Source organism: Ictidomys tridecemlineatus, chromosome 12 (assembly GCF_052094955.1).
Source record: "Ictidomys tridecemlineatus isolate mIctTri1 chromosome 12, mIctTri1.hap1, whole genome shotgun sequence".
In the NCBI taxonomy this organism is placed as follows: domain Eukaryota; kingdom Metazoa; phylum Chordata; class Mammalia; order Rodentia; family Sciuridae; genus Ictidomys; species Ictidomys tridecemlineatus.
In genome coordinates, this window is record NC_135488.1 from 8,607,202 (window position 1) to 8,618,222 (window position 11,021).

The window sequence follows — 11,021 nt, forward strand, 5'->3', positions numbered from 1 at the left end:
GATTCCCTTCCCAGATAAACTCTTTGTACTCAAATCCTTGTCTCAGGGTCTTCTTCTGAGGGAGTCCAAACCAAAGAACCATATGACATTGATTTTTTTTCCCCAGAGACTTTCAGTTTTAAAAATTCCATCCACTGCTCTATGATGGCACATGTTCTGGTCTAGAAAACCTGTTTGCCACATATATGTGCCAAATAAGGTGTCAACCAAAGAATGATCTTTTTTTGAAAGCAATAAAAGCCATCTGTGGATGCCAGAAATGAAAATACGAAAGAGAGAGAGAGAGAGAGAGAGAGAGAGAGAGAGAAAATCATTTGAAATTTTTATTAAGAAGTTGTCTTTATATTTTAATTTCTAAAAATGGAGTCTGGTTACTTTTGCTCAGTGCTTAGAACTATAGGGAATTCACTAGCATAAAGGTCAAAGCACACCTCCAGCCATGGTGGAGAAAGCTGGGTTAACAAGCCCCATCGGGCTGGCTTTGCTCAGCCCTCATTCCTGCTAACCCAACCCTTGCTCCAATTGCTCTTGTCACCACGCTCTGTGCTTGCAGAGCATCCTTGAAGGCAAAAAACCTTCAGCGTGGTTCCAGACAGCCTAGAAAAAAGTACACATATGGGGATCCAATACGGAAAAAAAGATAAACAATGAGCTTCAGAATTTCCTTAGTGTCATATTACATGTCTCCCCGAAGTCTTGATTTTAGCCAGACTTCCCCCAGGCCAGTGTGAAGTCAGGACATTTTGAACTGTTGATTCATAACCCAGCTGCATAAAAAGTCTACTGATACCCTATTTTTGCATTTTATGCAAGGGACAGTGGGAAAAAGTGCTTTTTTTTAACAGCTCTAACCATACACGAAACTTTACAAAAATCAGCTAACTATATGTGGCAAAATACCTTGTCCTATAAGAATTTGATAAACCAGAGAAAGCATAATGATAATTATACACAAAAATAATTATACATACACACATACACACATCGACATCTTGACACCTCACCTGGTCTCACAGTTTCTTAGATGTATCTATCAACAAGCAGCACATTTCTTTGTCATCTCAACAAAGATCAGTTAATCTACAACAGCCACTTACTTGCCATCCTTCAATTTCTGGAGTACCCAGACTGGCTTCTGTTTTCACGGGTGATCCCAAGAGCCTGTTTCATGGAGATTCACTTGAAGGTCACAGAAAAAAGATAATTTCTTTGTTTTTCCTTTTTCTTTTCTTTTTCATCAACACATAATAATTGTGCATATTTATGGGGTACAGTGTGATATTTCAGTATGAGCACACAACGTGTAATGATCAAATCACGGTAATCAGCATTTTCATCTCATCGTTTCTTTGTTTTTTGAAGACTCTGAGCTCTATTATCCTAGCACTTCATAAAATATGTAATAGATTATTGTGAACAGTGGTCACCCCTGGTGCTGCAGAACACTGGAACTTACTTATCCTATCTAACTGTGAAGCAGACAATTTTAAGAACAGTGAGTTGACAATTTCAGTCCCTGAAGAGAAGAAAAGAAAACAGAGACTACAAAGAAATGACTTATGATTTTTTTGTTAAAATACAATGACCACCTAACTCAGGACGAAATATGCTTAGAACGTGCAAAAACAAAAGTGAAATTTCATTATTCATCATGATGAACCAAAATCATTAAAAACACCCAGAAGCATTAGAAAGAGTCAATGCATAGCACAGGATTTCTATTTCTTATTGTTTTGAAGCCATCACATACCAGCCTTCGGATAAACAATGTTGAAAACACCTTAAATTAATATCTTGAACAAATTAAAAGACTCAAAATAGGAATATCTTTCTTGCTTATATCAAGATAACAAGATAGAGACTCATATCACCCAGACTCTTTCAAAAAGGTAAAAATGAATGTAGCAAATATTCACCAAAAACTTACTGAATACTGTAATTTCTCCATGCCTCAGTTTCCTATAAAATGAGGATGATTGTGGCACCAACCTCATAAGTCTGGCATGAACATTATGGGATTTAATAAGTGTAAACACTCAGAACAATGCCCGGAAAACGGTGAGCACTGTGTGTGTTAGCTATCAGCATGCCATTCTTCTGGGGAGATAGCATGAATACACCAGTAACTATAACACAAAATGGCAAGTGGAAGTTCTCTTGGTAGGAACCACAGCACACTCAGGTGGAGCCCAGGTTCATTAAGACAAAAGCATGTCTTTCTTTCCCCTCCCTTTTAGTTCCCTATTCCCCACTATTTCTCCATTCCATTCTGAAAATGCCTACCATATATCACTTTGATTATGAAGCACTTAAAATGCATGAATTACAAAAAAATTATGAACCAAATTTATGCAGTAATGTATTGGTTGCCAAAATTTCCTAACAGATGTGATGGGCTGTCTCAAACCACCAGACAAGATGGCTCTTTCTTGCCCTTCAACTCACTGTCTTAAAATCAGCCAAATGGAACATGGCTCTAGGATAGATGGCCTGCAAGGTTAGGAACTTGCTATTGTAGTTACAGTTCTGTGCACCGTAAATTATGACGCATTTTACAAATAGAGTTGGAAAAGGTCAGCACATTTTCTCTGCTCTTTTAAAGCTGTTCTCTTTATTTATTAAAGTGTTTGAGTTACAGATTAGCTTTCTACCTTCATTAACGTTCTGCCTGCCTCAAAACCAAAACTGTGCATGAATGACTGGCTTACACTGTTGCAAATTTAAATACAGTGCTTTTACAAATAATTTCATTTGTGAATTTAATTATTGTCTCGGGGGAGAAAAATTTACCAGTCAAGGAGAGGAATGGAGAAGAGAAAGAACCTCGTGTTCAGACAGAAGTGAAGTCTTGTCATAGGAAAATATTAGATAAAATTTTAACCTGTTTTAGAAAAACAGAGTTCATTTTTTTAAGGACTTAGTGTTCTGGGAAAAAAAATATGTTATGAATAATTAATGATAGAAGGTGAAGTTCACACATTTTCTCATAACTATGGCAGTTTATTAGCATGCTTTTGGAAGAAATTCCCCATAGCAAAGGAGGATCCACTGAGAACCCCCAAGCAGGTTGATTTCATTTCCAGGGACCTGCTGACTCACAGGCATCTGAGTCACTCATATCCTACCGTCCCCCTCATAAGCAGAAAAGGTCAACAGCTCCAAGAAGCCACTTAGGCTTCCTTCCTCCCTCTGAGAAGTCCCAAGTGAACTGACAGGCAGTTCTGCAGTTCATCAGCCCTGCCGGCAGAGGGAGCAGGGTCGCTTTCCTGCAATCGCAGCCTCTCTCTAGCGCCACCTCGTGAGCACTCAGAGGCCTGCATTTTTCCCTGCCTCCCATCTCTCCCTTCCTCCTTTCCTTCTTCCTTGGGATTCCTTTCTTCCTCCCTACCCTCTCCCCTTTCCTTCCTCTCCTTTCCTTCTCTCTTTCCATCTTTCTTTCCTCCCTTCCTTCCTTCTCCCTTTTATTCTTCCCTCCTTCCTTCCTCCCAAACTTTCTACAAATTTCTTTAATTTTATATCTATTCTAATTATACAACTAATACAAAAAATGTGTCCTCATCACAGAAAAACTTAAAACTATACTCACGTTTTTCTTGAGCCCTATGGCTATGATTTGAATGTGTCTGCCAAAGAGCTTGTGTTGAAAACTTAATCCCCATGCAGCAGCGTTCAGAGTGGGAATTTTGAGAGATAATTAAGACCATGAAAACTCCACCTTCACGAGTGGATTAACACAGATTATTTGAGATTTCTAGTTCAATCTCAATCTCTTCCCCACCTCATCTTCTCTATCGCTCTCTCACCTTCAGCCTTAGGATGATGAAACAAGAAAGCCCTGGCCAGATGCTGGCTCTTTGATATTGATCTCCCAGTATCCAGAACTGTGAGAAATAAACTTTTTTTCTTCATTACTTTTCTAGTCAGTGGGATTCTGTTATAGCAACACAAAGTGGATTAAGACACCTGTCTACAATGCCATGGTCTCTCCTTGGAAGTAATCACTATGTTCAATGGGTGAATAGCCCAACAGACCTTTAAATGCAACTACAAACTCACAAATAGATGGAGTTGTTGCGTGCAAATATGTTAAAATTTCAAGGTGCTCTACTGCACATATTATTCTGCAATTTGCTTGTTAAGATATCTTATTAGATCTCCAATAGATAAAAAATAATCCAAGGTATGTAAAATGTATAGAATAAACAAACAACAAACACCTCATCATCCAACAGCCTGATTAAGAAATACCATCTGACTCTTGATGTGAAAGCTCTCTAGTTCTTTAATCCTGTTCCCTTCCCTCTTTTTTTCACATGAATTTTGTACTTATAATTCATTCCATAACTTTTCTTTATAGTTTTTCCATTTCTTTTTTATTCCTAAAGGATATGTCATACAGTTTTTCATATTTTTACACTTTATGGAAAGAAGATCAAATCTGAGTGTGTGTGGATTGAGTGGGTAGCTGCAATCCATTTGTTTTCACTGTTTATTGATAGCCCAGTATGTATTTAGACCACTACTAATGCACACATTCTATTGTTGGTGTAATTACTTCTAATTTTTTGCTAAATATATTCTTGTTAGTGTCATTTGATATGGATACTGAAGCTACTCTGGATCATATATTCTGAATTTGACTGGCTGATAGGTATGCACATGTTCAACTTAACAGATAATGCTAGATTGTGTTCCAGGGTAGCTCTACCAGTTGACACTCATCTATAAGAACTGCATGAAGTATTTAGTTGCTCCATGTTCTGCACAATACTCAGACATTATCAGCTTTTAATTTTTTTGGCAGTCAGGTAGCTATCTCAGTGCAGCTCATTGCTTTAGTCTTTATTTCCTAATTGATAATATGGTTGATCATTTTTTATGTATTTTATTTATTTGTTTTTATGTGGTGCTGAGGATTGAACCCAGGGCCTCGTACATACTAGGTGAGCACTCTTCCACTGAGCCACAACCCCAGCCCCTAGTGGATCATCTTTTCTTCTTCTGTGAAAAGCCTATTAAAATTTGGGATGCATTTTTCTAGATGATTATTTGCCTATTGGGAACAAGGGTATGGCAGGATCTGTTTATACAACCACCACATTAATTTCTTGCTGGTTATACAAGTTGTAAATAACTTCTTCAAGTTTTTGTGTATCTTTTCACTTTATTTTGTCATCTTTTGGTAAATAGTTCCTAATTTGAATGTATTCAAATATATCAGTATTTTCCTTTAAAATTTATCATATTTTATCTGTTATAAGAATGGGTTTCCTTTCCCTTAGTTATGAAAGAAGTGTACTTTTGCCTTCTATAAATTTATGGTTTTTGCCTTTCACATTTAGTTTTTTAATCTTTTTAGTCTTTTTTATCTGATGAAAAATAAGATTGAATTTGCATTATTTCCGTGTGGATAATCACTTGACACCATTCCATTTATTGTAAAGGCCATTATTTTTCCATTAATTTGAAAAGCCAGCTCTGCCATAACTCAACTCTTCCCATGCACGTGGGTGTGTTCCTGGGCTTTGATATTTTGTTCTATTGGATGATTTTTTTTTACTGTTCAAATACCATCAGTATTAATTGTTATAGATTTCAACCTTGATATTTAGTAGGGGAAATCCTCCACGTTATTCTATCTTGAGAGTATAATTATGCTTATCCTTCCTTTAGAATCATCTTACCAAGATCCACCAAAAAGAAACCAAACTGAAGAACAGAAAACTGTTGTAATTTTGGTTGGAATGTTTTATTGAGAAGAACTGATCAGCTTATGCTCTTAAATAAAGCAACTTTTGAACATGACATATGACTCCATTTATTTTTATCATCTTTTAATAATGTTTTATGCTGTTTCCATTAAGTTATTTCACATCTCTTGTTAGATTTATATGTACATAGCTTGTTTTAATGGTTTTAAATGGTATTTTTTGCTGTATTTTACATTTGCCAATAAAGTATATACATACAGTTGGTTTTATGTTGATTGTGTGCCAATAATCCTGTTAAATTATAAAAATATATCTGTCTATTCTTTTTACTTCTTTATGTAGACAATAATATCATTTTCAAGTAATGAGAATTTTTACTCTTTTACAAAACTTGTAAATTTTCTTTCTCTGACTTCACTGTATCAGCTAGATTTCCTAATACAATGTTAAATAAAATAACGATCACAGGCAATCTTGTTTGTGGATTTAGTTTTTTTTGCAGTAATGGGGACTGGATTCAGATCTTTATGTGTGCTAGGAAACACTCTACCACTGAGCTACACACCCAGCCCTTGTTTAAGATTTTAACTATTGATAATATTTCACATATCTCAGAAATGAAGAATTAAAATTAATCAGATCGTGGGGCGAACTAAAATGAAATACAAATCAACAATTGAGCATAACAGTGATACAAGTGAATACATAATTGTATTAAGGGAAGTGGGTAAGAAAGAAGTGATCTAATACCTTTGGACAGTTGTAACTTGAGTGTGCTCTGTAAGCCTAAAGATTTGTACCCAAACTTGTCCTGGAGATAATGCATTTGTTTGCACAGGAGTATTCATTAGAGATGCTGAAACAATTTTATGTGTATATTTGGATCAAGAAAGTCAACAAATATAAAGCGTATTATGAGATCCAGTTTTCTCACTGTCAGAGAGAGGAATTAGAAATAAGGAAACAGGTGACAGGCTAGGATGGGCAGTAGACGGTCACACTGAGGTCCCAAGTATCAGTATGAACTCATGTTTCTTATATACATAGATGATAGATATAGAAATATCAGTGTACTCTTTACATCTTAAATCCTTTTTATCATATTAAACACACATATTTAATATCCTGTAATATTAAATATGTAAATTATGCTCAAAAGCTTTGCGTATCTGGTTGTGTTTGTGATGTCTGTGACTCTCCCTCCTTGCCATAGCTTCATGCATGTCTCTGTGTGTCTGCGTCTGTGTTCACGCAGTGATTACTTAAAAATGTGAGTGTGTATTTTTTGAACCTTCCACTGTGGAAATTCTGTGAACACTGGCTTGAAGTGGACTCCTCTGGAGGCCTCATGCTTGAATTTGCCAGTTGGCTGGATTCCTGCTTGATCCTGGATCATTTGAATTCAAGTTCCTGGTTTGAAGTTGATTGAAAAAACCCAGCAATATGAATGTAGACTAAAAAAAACATGTGGGGTCTAGTTTGTAGTTATAGGGCAAATTTCTTTAGTGGGGTTAGGAGATAAGTTATCATTCTGTTGTGCCTTTACATTGAAGAGGTTGGCCCTTCAGGACTCAAGATTTAGGCAACAAGTTTGTCTTATATTCTTCCATACATCCTCTCCCCAACCCCAGGATGAATTCAAATGTCCAGGATCAAGCAGGATCCAGGCACTTAAATTCACATGACCCAGAGGAGTCCACTTCAGCCAGTGTTCACAGAATTCCACAGTGGAAGGCTCAAAAAATACACACTCACACACAAAAGGACACCATGATTTCAACACAAAAGCCCACCTCTGTTTTCTGCTTACCTCTCTGGGTTCTCACTCTGAGTCAGTCTTTGGCTCAAGATGTCTTCCCTCTTGCCAGCTCATCAGTACACTTTAAAACATGCATTTCCATATTTTATGCAAAACACGCCGTTGTTCTTGGCAGAAGGACTGGTGCAGTGCTCTTCTAGCGACACTAACAAAACCAAATAATCCTCAAAATGACCCCACGAGACAGGGATGATTGTTTTTGCATTTCCCAACCAATTTACAAGTACTCATGTTTAAGGGTTCCATGGTAATAGAGTTCAACTGTAAAATAAGGATAGATGATGTGATTGTTGGACATATAGAAGCCAAGAGTTTTCTCTGTTCAGAATTACCTTCTAAATAGACTCACATCTGCCCAGGGAGAGCAGTAACAGGCAATTTGAAATCCTGATTGAGTATTACTTCTGTGATTTTGTACTGTGCATTAGCCTGTCAAGAATTATTTGATCTGGTGGAAAACAATGGTATTCCATGAGTTAGTAACCAGATGAGAACATCTCATTCTGGGAGACAAAGGCCCTTTCAATAATCATTGCTATTCCAAGATTTTTAGAGGACTGTTGTGTTATGTAGGGCAAATGTCTATTCATTTATATACCTGAATAAGTGGAAGATTTGGCCTGAAATTATCCATTATTCAGACTGATGTGTTCCATTAAGTCTTTATTTTTTAATTTTTTATTTGTTTTGATTAGTATACATAATAATAGAATGCATTTATGCATTTTGATATATCATACATAGATGAATGTAATTTCTTATTTTTCTGATTGTACGTGTTGTAGAATCACATCGGTCACGCAGTCATATATAGACATAAAGTAATAATGTCTGTTTAATCCTACTATTTTCCTATTCCCGTATCCCCTCTTCTCCCCTCCCTTCCCTTCACTCCCCTCTGCCTAGTGTAAGGTAACTCTATTCTTCCCTAGTGCCCGCCCCCCTCTTATTGAGAATTAGCATCCACATAGTAGAGAAAACATTCAGCCTTTTTTTGGGGGGGATTGGCTTACTTTGCCTTGCATGATATTCTACAACTCCATCCATTAAGTCTTTAAAAAAATTGTTTTTTAATTGTAGATGGACACAATACCTTTATTTTATTTATTTTTATGTGGTTCCAGGATTGAATCCAGTGTCTCACGCATGCTCAGATAGTGCTTTACCACTGAGCCACAACCCTGGCCCTCCATTAGGTCTTAATAAAAAGCTTACCATAAATATCTTTGTCTCGTCATAGTTAGGATGATAGATTACTCTTCATTAAAATTAATTTTTCACTTTTAAAATCAATGAGAAACAAAACAAAACCCTAAACAAACATATCCTTGAGAAGTCTATAAAATATCAGTGATAAATAATTCTTTCAACAGACATACTAAATTGAGCAATGTCACAGGCACAGCCCCTCAGCTGTCTTTGTCTAGGGCTACTGTCTAAGGAACCTTATCCCCAAAACAAAAATTGCAAGTGAATGTAACATATTGGCTGTGTTTACTATTCCGTATGGCATTTTTAGACTTCACAAATAGATTGCTTTGTAAAATTCCGAGGATTTAAACATTGTTAGAAGCTTCCTGGGGATAAAGCTGTTCTTAACTTTACAAAACAGTGTCTCAGGGTGAAAATGCTCCGCTTCTCCGGAAGTGATTTCCACATAATGGAAACCACACTTAATACACACATTTGTAGAGTTGTTCACATGGCTATGAACATCGCTGCCAAGGTAGAGCTACCCCATTTTGAGGTGAAGATGTTTGCCTTAGGATAAAACAATGTGTTTTATTTCCATCTCTCCCCTGTTTTTATTTCATCCTTACAATCAACAGAAATTTACTTTCCTATGTGGAAAAATAATTTATCCATGGAATTCATCAGGGGAGAAAAAAAGCACATATATGACTGTACACTCATATGAGAAGCATCTGATAACATTCAGTGCAGACACCTCCGTTGGAGTGCTCTCCTACTTGACTTGCATTGGAATGAAAACTGGTCACTTAGAAGAATTTATGACTGTACCCAAAGAGCCTGTTATCTTTATAATAATACAACTTTAAGGGTTTAGCTTTAATGTCTATCTCCTTAAGCCAAATGAAGTTTAGAGTTGAGCTTATTTGGAACCACATCAATGATTCAAACTTCACATGTTCATCTTCTGGGGATGGTATATGTTATGGTTTGGATATGAAGTGCCCCCTCAAAGCTCCTGTATTGATGTGGAAATGTTTAGAGGTAAAATAATCCAATTGTGAGAGTGACAACCTAATCAGTCCATCTTAGTTGGGACTGATGGTGGGGGGTAAGTATAGGCAGGTGTGGCATGGCTGGAGGAGATGGGTCACAGGGGTAAGCCCTGGAAGCATTCATCTGACTTGCACCCCCCCCCATAACACCAGTCTACTTCTTGACCCCTAGGAATAGAGAAGCTTTGCTTGACCATGTTCTTCCACCGTGATGGTCAGATTCACCTTCAGCCCAGAACAAAGGATTTAGCTGACCATGGACTAAATCTATGGAACTGTGAGCCAAAATAAACATCTCTTCTCCTCTAAGTTGTTCTTGTCAGGCATTTGGTCACATAAAGGCAATGCTGACTAATAACATTTTTTGACTATTTATTGTACGGTATGATGGAATCATATGAAATCTTTTAAGGAATATGTCAGCAAATAAATATGTACACATATGCAAAGTGGTTATATGACAAAATAGTTACTATAGATTACATCTGAATCTATAAGGACAGAAGGCTTGAAGAAGTGCAATTAAAGTAATGTTTTTTCAACTACAATTCTTACATATTAACAAGAAAACTATTTTGTTGTTACTGAAATACAGAGGGCACTTAAATCCTTAAAGACTTTGGCTTCCTTTTCTCTCTCTCTCTCTCTCTCTCTCTCTCTCTCTCTCTCTCTCTCTCTCTCTCTCTCTCTCTTTGGCAGCATACCAAACAATGGTATCTTTAAGAAAAGAAAGACATGGGCTGGGGATGTGGCTCAAGTGGTAGCGCGCTCACCTGGCATGCGTGCAGCCCAGGTTGGATCCTCAGCACCACATACAAACAAAGATGTTGTGTCCTCAGCACCACATACAAACAAAGATGTTGTGTCCTCCGAAAACTAAAAAATAAATATTAAAAATTCTCTCTCTTTTAAAGAAAAAAGACATAGTGTGCAAATTCTAGTGCAGTGTTGCAGTGAGCTCTGTTTTTGATTCATAAAGAAGACAGTGCTTGACCATTAATAGGGCAAATATGGGAAATCATTTTACTATGAAGGTTTTGCTCTGATTAATTTCATTCCCCTAATCTCTGATGTAACAGCAAAATGGTATGAGTATGAAGTTTTTATTTTTTATTTTTTTTAGATGATCAGCTGGAATTTGGGACTTTTAACTGCTGCCATATGGTGTGTGTATGTGACTAAAGAGAGAATTCTAGTAAAATTAACCATTGCTATTTTGTTCCTGAAATAAATCATCGGTTTCCA